Source organism: Pseudochaenichthys georgianus, unplaced genomic scaffold (assembly GCF_902827115.2).
Source record: "Pseudochaenichthys georgianus unplaced genomic scaffold, fPseGeo1.2 scaffold_1536_arrow_ctg1, whole genome shotgun sequence".
NCBI lineage: Eukaryota > Metazoa > Chordata > Actinopteri > Perciformes > Channichthyidae > Pseudochaenichthys > Pseudochaenichthys georgianus.
The window spans coordinates 1-10,000 of NW_027262369.1; positions in this window are offsets into that span (position 1 = coordinate 1).

Below are 10,000 nucleotides of genomic sequence, written 5' to 3' on the forward strand. Positions count from 1 at the left end.
CAGCCATCCATCCATCTATCCATCTATCCATCCATCTATCCATCCATCCATCCATCCATCCATCTATCTATCCATCTATCCATCCATCCATCCATCCATCTTCTCCCGTTTATCCGTGGTCGGGTCTCGGGGGTATCAGTTCCAGCAGAGAGCCCCAAACGTTTTTTTCCCCTCATCAACCAGCTCTGACTGGGGGGTCCCAAGGCGCTCCCAGACCAGCGAAGAGATATAATCCCTCCACCTGGTCCTAGGTCTACCCCTCGGTCTCCTCCCAGCTGGACGTGCCTGGAACACCTCCCTAGGGAGGCGCCCAGGTGGCATCCTAACTAGGTGCTGAACCACCTCAACTGGCTCCTTTCGACGCGAAGGAGGAGCGGCTCAACTCCGAGTCCCTCCCTGATGACCGAACCTCTCACCTTATCCCTAAGGGAGACGCCAGCCACCCTGCGGAGGAAACCCATCTCGGCCGCTTGTTTCCGCGATCTCGTTCTTTCGGTCATGACCCATCCTTCATGACCAGAGGTGAGGGGAGGAAGGAACATGGCCCGGTAGACAGAGAGCTTTGCCTTCTGGCTCAGCTCCCTTTTCGTCACAACGTAAAGCGACTGCAGTACCGCTCCCGCTGCTCCGGTTCTCCGGCCCAACTCACGCTCCATTGTTCCCTCACTCGAGAACAAGACCCAAACATTACACAATTAATTATGTTTAAAATTAATTTAAAAAATCCTTAATTTATAAAAAACAACCAACATTCTTTTAATAAAAATCTCGCAAAATTCTTATGAAATAAACCAATTCCCTAAAATACCAAAATTCAGCACAAAACTCGTAAAATAATACATTTCTATCACATATAAAAACGACATAATTAGCGCAAAAGCAAAACACAATCAATCCTTAATTATATAATGTAAGCAGATATCTTGATTACAAACGTTATACAACCAATGTCTGAATAACAAAATTAAGCTACATTATTTTGAATTATGTCTTGAATACAAATTGAATTAGAAACCTCTTGAAATAAGCTCGATGCTACTGAGCCCAGAACATGAAATAATTAAGAAAATAATAAATACATTTCTTGAAATAGGCACAAAATCTAATTGTAAATACAAGCAAAATGTTTGATTTACAAACCGAACAAAATAGATTTCAGTACAAAAATAAGCACGCTTCTTAAAAAAACAAAAAACCACATTCTTACAAAACACAATTACCTGAACACAACATTCTTATGATAAGAAATTCTCTTTTTACAAATATGTAGATTTAGCTTTTTGCTGATTTTTGTATCATATTCTTTCAGCTAAATGTGGTGCTCAAATCTGGCTCTATAGAAATACAGATGTAGAGATGTATTAACCAACAGTAGGTGGCTATCTAGCGATGCTTCTCATGGGTTATTGTAACACTGAATTTAAAGGATATTAAACTTTAATTCAATATTATTTGGCCAACGTTTTTCCTGATCGACTGGGTTGGTTTGTCTTTGCTTTCAAATGGCTTGGACTTTGCAAAGTAAACTGAACTTGTGAGGTGTTTTTAACGATCTACAACTTCAGTGGGAACCGATGGACGACTTGGAGCTGGCAAGAAGTCAGAAAATATGAGGCATTTACACGTTCTTGGCGTGATATTTTCAAGTTGAGAGTGAGAAAAGGCGATATTTTAGAATGTTATCGAGTAATTTCAACCTGATGGGTTAAACATGTGTATACATCTGATAAACCCATGTGTGTGAGAGGAGGTCTTTGGAGGTGCTAGGCTGCAGTCGAATAGTCCATTTAGCTTAGGAACCTTCCCAACGGAGTGCAATCCTCGACATGAGCTGACATCCTCGTGGATTCATCTTCTCATCACAGACACATGCATTTCCTAACATTCGGTCTATATGCTGTAAATGTATTATCTCTTGGATTCACACACGGCATCTATTGCAGTCTGTCCGTCCTGGAGAGGATCCTCCTCTGCTGCTCTCCTGAGGTTTCTCCATGTTCCTTTAAACTGTGGGGTTTCTCTGGAAGTGTTTCCTTGTACAATGTGAGGGTCTAAGGACAGAGGGTCTGAGGACAGAGGGTCTGAGGACAGAGGGTCTGAGGACAGAGGGTCTGAGGACAGAGGGTCTAAGGACAGAGGGTCTAGGACAGAGGGTCTGAGGACAGAGGGTCTAAGGACAGAGGGTCTGAGGACAGAGGGTCTAAGGACAGAGGGTGTAAGGACGGAGGGTCTGAGGACGGAGGGTCTGAGGACAGAGGGTCTGAGGACAGAGGGTCTAAGGACAGAGGGTCTAAGGACAGAGGGTCTAAGGACAGAGGGTGTAAGGACAGAGGGTCTGAGGACAGAGGGTCTGAGGACAGAGGGTGTAAGGACAGAGGGTCTAAGGACAGAGGGTTTGAGGACAGAGGGTCTAAGGACAGAGGGTCTGAGGACAGAGGGTCTAAGGACAGAGGGTCTGTGTTGTTATATTTGTTGTAAAGTGTCTCTACTGTAGGCTATTTTTATTTTATGTAAAGCACTTTGGCTCCACCAAACATCGTTTATAAATGTGCTATATAAATAAAACTTGATTTTATTTGATTTGAAATGACCCGGAAGTCCCTCAGTGGCAGCCATGCATGATAAGTGCCGTTAGAATTCTCTAAATCTCTAGTCAGGCCCCAAAAAGTTGGGCCCCCCCAACACAAACAGTCAGGCTCAGTGGCGGCGCCAGAGATTTATTTTGGGGGTGCTGTGGGGGAGCTTGACGTTTCATAGAGGGTGCTCAAACATTTAGGGTTTCCCATTAAGGTACCGGGCGCGACAGAGGAATGTTCTACTGCAACCCTCCCCACGCACATACACAGTGTGACTGTTACAATGAATGCTCGATAATCAGCTCACGGCATATAGGTGTAAGCAGGGGTAAAGTTCTATTTTTATAGGTGGGGAGTGGACCTCACATAGGGGGGTCCGGGGGCATGCTCCCCCGGGAAGATATTTTTTTTAAATATTGAAGTTGAAAGCATTAATCTGGTGCACTTTGAGAGCAACATGAAGAGACCTATGGATACATCTCTCAACACCCATTTGAAACAGAACTGTAAACAGATTTAATTTGTCTTTATGCACCCCCCCAACATGCACCCCAACAACAGCCTCTGATCATCAACAGACTTCATGCTTCATCGGATGCATATATTAGATAATAATCTCTCTCACTCCTAACATCTAAATCTACTTCCAGCACGGATACATGTTCATAAAATACATCCGTTGTTTGTTCTGTATGCTTCTTGAAATCTAAAAAACACCTCCAATAATATGAATCATCTGAGAAAACGACTTCTTCTTTATTAACGTGTCGGGAAAATGTTAGTGAAGATTTAATTATTATTACAAGCTGGTTTGTAGCTTATGGTTTCTGTAAACTCAACGTTTCCCTCGGCCGGATAGAGAGGTATTGTTGGGGAGAAATCTAAAACAAAACAACATTATTTCAAATTATTTTAATATATAAATATTTTAATATCACATACAGTTTTCCTTTCTTTCAATTTCTTTTCAATATCATACTGATATACACCTGAACATCAGAAGAAGAGGACTCTTTAAAGTAGAGACACTACATACTGATATACACCTGAACATCAGCAGGAGAGGACTCTTTAAAGTAGAGACACTACATACTGATATACACCTGAACATCAGCAGGAGAGGACTCTTTAAAGTAGAGACACTACATACTGATATACACCTGAACATCAGTAGGAGAGGACTCTTTAAAGTAGAGACACTACATACTGATATACACCTGAACATCAGCAGGAGAGGACTCTTTAAAGTAGAGACACTACATACTGATATACACCTGAACATCAGCAGGAGAGAACTCTTTAAAGTAGAGACACTACATACTGATATACACCTGAACATCAGTAGGAGAGGACTCTTTAAAGTAGAGACACTACATACTGATATACACCTGAACATCAGCAGGAGAGGACTCTTTAAAGTAGAGACACTACATACTGATATACACCTGAACATCAGCAGGAGAGGACTCTTTAAAGTAGAGACACTACATACTATATACACCTGAACATCAGCAGGAGAGGACTCTTTAAAGTAGAGGCACTACATACTGACATACACCTGAACATCAGCAGGAGAGGACTCTTTAAAGTAGAGACACTACATACTGATATACACCTGAACATCAGAAGAAGAGGACTCTTTAAAGTAGAGACACTACATACTGATATACACCTGAACATCAGCAGGAGAGGACTCTTTAAAGTAGAGACACTACATACTGATATACACCTGAACATCAGCAGGAGAGGACTCTTTAAAGTAGAGACACTACATACTGATATACACCTGAACATCAGCAGGAGAGGACTCTTTAAAGTAGAGACACTACATACTGATATACACCTGAACATCAGCAGGAGAGGACTCTTTAAAGTAGAGACACTACATACTGATATACACCTGAACATCAGCAGGAGAGGACTCTTTAAAGTAGAGACACTACATACTATATACACCTGAACATCAGCAGGAGAGGACTCTTTAAAGTAGAGGCACTACATACTGATATACACCTGAACATCAGCAGGAGAGGACTCTTTAAAGTAGAGACACTACATACAGATATACACCTGAACATCAGCAGGAGAGGACTCTTTAAAGTAGAGACACTACATACTATATACACCTGAACATCAGCAGGAGAGGACTCTTTAAAGTAGAGACACTACATACTATATACACCTGAACATCAGCAGGAGAGGACTCTTTAAAGTAGAGACACTACATACTGATATACACCTGAACATCAGCAGGAGAGGACTCTTTAAAGTAGAGGCACTACATACTGATATACACCTGAACATCAGCAGGAGAGGACTCTTTAAAGTAGAGACACTACATACTGATATACACCTGAACATCAGCAGGAGAGGACTCTTTAAAGTAGAGACACTACATACTGATATACACCTGAACATCAGTAGGAGAGGACTCTTTAAAGTGAATATTTTCTGGGCATGTTTTTAGGGGAGTTTCTCTTCACGGCTGTTCCCACCCCTGATTTTCCACTTTCTCACTCAGGTCAGGTTTCTTTTACGCCGTCGGTGTCCCTGTTCTCCGTCTGATGAGGAAACTCAGGATTTGTGTTTTTCTGTTGCTACGACAGTGAGTCAGACGTAAGGCCAGCAGATATGAGTGGGGGTGTGTGTGTGTGTGTGTGTGTGTGTGTGTGTGTGTGTGTGTGTGTGTGTGTGTGTGTGTGTGTGTGTGTGTGTGTGTGTGTGTGTGTGTGTGTGTGTGTGTGTGTGTGTGTGTGTGTGTGTGTGTGTGTGTGTGTGTGTGTGTGTGTGTGTGTGTGTGTGTGTGTGTGTGTGTGTGTGTGCGTGCGTGCGTGTGTGTGTGTGTGTGTGTGTGTGTGCGTTATAAAGACCCATGTAGTTCAGTAAATGTGTATAAACATTTCTAATGGTCCCACTCAGTGTTCATGGCTTAGTTGAATACTTGATTCTGATTGGTCCATTGGGACATTTCAGAGGTCGATATGACAGAAGTACAGAGCGCTGTTAAAGGCTCGGTGAGTTTAACAGACAGATTTTACAGACTGCGGTTCTTCACCAGCAGCAAAGAGAAGATTCTTTAGCCTGGATTGGTTTGTTCCACTGACTGAAGCATACTATGTCATCGAGTGCCGCCGAAGGACTGTTCCAATGTCCAGCATACTTGGAATTCTACCGAGCCCGGCGTACTTCGTTTGGAGAAATTTCGAGGCTGCACATGTGTAGACTCCGCGGTCTTAAAATCCCCACAATGCTTTGCGCGCGGACCAATTTCCCCAAATCTGTGGCGGAAAATGCTAGTCTGTTCCACTCTTCGGCCGTTTCTCAATCGCGAGGATACTTGCTTGGTAGCACATGTCTTCCGAGTCACTTCCTTCAGAAGCTAGGCAAGAATCCTTCCTGGGATTCGGAAAACGAAGAGTGGAACAGGCGAGCAAGTGTGCGTCATATGAGAGGCCTTGTCTTACATTTTCCGCCACAGATTTGGGGAAATTGGTCCGTGCGCAAAGCATTGTGGGGATTTTAAGGACGCGAAGTCTACCCATGTGCAGCCTCGAAATTACCCACGAACCAAGGACGCGGCCTCGGTGGAATTGCAAGTATGCCGGACATTGGAACAGTCCTTCGGCGGCACTCGATGACGTAGCATCCTTGAAATATTGCCTTGGAAGCCAGAATCCTCGAGATTGAGAAACGGCCTTCGTTTTTCGAATGCCAGGAAGGATTCTTGCCTCGCTTCTGAAGCAAGTGACTCGGAAGACATGTGCTACCAAGCCAGCGTGCTCGAGATTGAGAAACACCCACTAACCCTGACTTTGGCAGTGATTGTGTTTAAATTAGGGCTGTCAAGTTAACGCGTTAATAACGCGTTAACGCAAAAAAAATTAACGCCACTAATTATTTTAACGCGATTAATGCATGTGTATTTTTTTCCCTCGGCCGCCCCGTAGCTTCAGAGCGCATCGAGTTTAAAATACCATCTACAAGCTGATGCTGACAGCCCCGCTCCTGCCGCCCGCTTGTGGCAGACGACACTTCCACGCTCACCGGCAGGCACCGACTGGCCATCGGGAGGACCGGGAGGGTGTGTGTGGCCCGAGCGAGCGAGAGAGAGACCTTACGTGCAATACCGTGTGAACGCGGCTATTGTTGTTGTTAGCATCTGGTGCTAGCTAGCTGCGCTAACGGATATAAGGAGCTGTTTAAATGAAAACAGAGGAGCGCTCCATCCACACAACTGCGCCGAGCACTTGACTTGATGCAGGAAGCAGACAGCGGGACATTGTACGAGAAGTCAGCACACTCATGATTGCAGCAACATGATTGCAGCGTCCAGGCAGCTCCCGTTCGAGCATATGCCTTGAGTTGCACACATAACTCCAACGATCACACACACACACACACACACACACACACACACACACACACACACACACACACACACACACACACACACACACACACACACACACACACACACACACACACACACACACCATTTGTATTGAATGAGAGAGGTTCCAGGTTGTTGTGTTTAATATTCATGAGAATATTTGTCATTGTTCAAATGATAATAAACATTAGCATAAAGCATATTCGTCCCGCGGGCCCACCACCTACGGGAAACATCGATGGGGTCGGGTGCGCTGCCAGACGGGTGGCAGTGAAAGCGGAGGGTCTCGACGGACCAGACCCGGGCGGCAGAAGCTGGCTTTGGGGACGTGGAGCGTCACCTCTCTGGGGGGGAAGGAGCTGGAGCTTGTGCGGGAGGTGGAGCGGTACCAGTTGGATCTGGTTGGGCTCACCTCTACGCACAGCGTCGGCTCTGGAACCTTACTTCTGGATAGGGGTTGGACTCTATTCTTCTCCGGAGTTGCTCAAGGTGTGAGGCGCCGGGCGGGTGTGGGGATACTCACAAGTCCCCGGTTAGGTGCTTCGTTGTTGGAGTTTACCCCAGTGGACGAGAGGGTCGCCTCCCTACGCCTGCGGGTTATGGGGGGGAAAACTCTGACTGTTGTGTGTGCTTATGCACCCAACAGCAGTTCAGAGTATTCGGCCTTCTTGGAGACCCTGGAAAGAGTCCTGTATGGGGCTCCTGAAGGGGACTCCTTAGTCTTGCTGGGAGACTTCAACGCACATGTGGGCAATGATGGAGACACTTGGAGGGGCGTGATTGGGAGGAACGGCCCCCCTGATCTGAACCGGAGAGGTGGTTTGTTACTGGACTTCTGTGCTAGTCATGGATTGGCCATAACAAACACCATGTTCGAACATAAGGATGCTCATAAGTGTACGTGGTACCAGAGCACCCTAGGCAGAAGGTCCATGATCAATTTCGTTATCGTATCATCGGACCTGAGGCCGTATGTTTTGGACACTCGGGTAAAGAGAGGGGCGGAGTTGTCAACTGATCACCATCTGGTGGTGAGTTGGGTTGAGTGGCGGGGGAAGCCTCTGGAGAGACCTGGTAAGCCCAAACGTGTAGTTCGGGTGAACTGGGAACGTCTGGAGGAGGCCCAAGTTCAGGAGGCCTTCAACTCACACCTCCGGCGGAGCTTTTCGGGCATTCCTGTGGAGGTTGGGGACATTGAACCAGAGTGGTCGGTGTTCAAAGCCTCTATTGCCGAAGCCGCGGCGGGGAGCTGTGGTCTCAAGGTCCTAGGTGCCTCAAGGGGCGGTAACCCTCGAACCTCCTGGTGGACACCGGTGGTCAGGGAAGCCGTCCGACTGAAGAAGGAGGCCTTCAGGGATTTGTTATCCCGGGGGACTCCCGAAGCAGTTGCAAGGTACCGACAGGCCCGAAGGGCAGCAGCCTCATCCGTGGCCGAGGCAAAGCAGCGGGTGTGGGAGAAGTTCGGAGAAGACATGGAGAAGGACTTTCGGGCGGCACCAAAGTTGTTCTGGAAAACTGTCCGACACCTCAGGAGGGGGAAGCAGGGAACCATCCAAGCTGTGTACAGTAAGGATGGGACGTTGTTGACCTCAACTGATGGAGTGTTGGGGCGTTGGAAGGAACACTTTGAGGAACTCCTGAACCCGACAACTCCGCCCTCTATGTTAGAGGCAGAGCTGGAGTATGACGGGGGATCAACACCAATCTCCCGGGGGGAGGTCACTGAGGTCGTCAAACAACTCCACAGTGGCAAAGCCCTGGGGGTGGATGAGATCCGCCCGGAAATGCTGAAGGCTCTGGGTGTTGAGGGACTGTCATGGTTGACACGTCTCATCAACGTTGCGTGGAAGTCGGAAACAGTACCGAAGGAGTGGCAGACCGGGGTGGTGGTCCCCCTTTTCAAAAAGGGGGATCAGAGGGTGTATGCCAATTACAGAGGCATCACACTACTCAGCCTCCCCGGGAAAGTTTACTCCAAGGTACTTGAAAGGAGGGTCAGGCCGATTGTGGAACCTCAGATTGAGGAGGAACAATGCGGATTCCGTCCTGGTCGTGGAACGACGGATCAGCTTTTTACTCTCGCAAGGATCCTGGAGGGGGCCTGGGAGTACGCTGATCCGGTCTACATGTGTGTTGTAGACTTGGAGAAGGCGTATGACCGGGTTCCCAGGGAGTTACTGTGGGAGGTGCTGCGGGAGTATGGGGTGAGGGGGTCTCTGCTCAGGGCCATCCAATCTCTGTACTCCCAAAGCGAGAGCTGTGTCCGGGTCCTCGGCAGTAAGTCGGACCCATTTCCGGTGAGGGTTGGCCTCCGCCAGGGCTGCGCTTTGTCACCAATCCTGTTTGTAATATACATGGATCGGATTTCGAGGCGTAGTCGTGGGGGGGGGGGGTCTGCAGTTCGGTGGACTAAGGATTGCACCACTGCTTTTTGCAGATGATGTGGTTCTGATGGCTTCATCGGTCTGCGACCTTCAGCACTCACTGGATCGGTTCGCAACCGAGTGTGAAGCGGCTGGGATGAGGATCGGCACCTCCAAATCTGAGGCCATGGTTCTCAGCAGGAAACCGATGGACTGTCCACTCCAAGTAGGGAATGAGTCCTTACCCCAAGTGAAGGAGTTCAAGTATCTCGGGGTCTTGTTCTCGAGTGAGGGAACAATGGAGCGTGAGATGGGCCGGAGAATCGGAGCAGCGGGAGCGGTACTGCAGTCGCTTTACCGCACCGCTGTGACGAAAAGGGAGCTGAGCCAGAAGGCAAAGCTCTCTGTCTACCGGGCCATGTTCGTTCCTACCCTCACCTATGGTCATGAAGGATGGGTCATGACCGAAAGAACGAGATCGCGGATACAAGCGGTCGAGATGGGTTTCCTCCGCAGGGTGGCTGGTGTCTCCCTTAGGGATAAGGTGAGAGGTTCGGTCATCCGGGAGGGACTCGGAGTTGAGCCGCTCCTCCTTCGCGTCGAAAGAAGCCAGTTGAGGTGGTTCGGGCACCTAGTTAGGATGCCACCTGGGCGCCTCCCTAGGGAGGTGT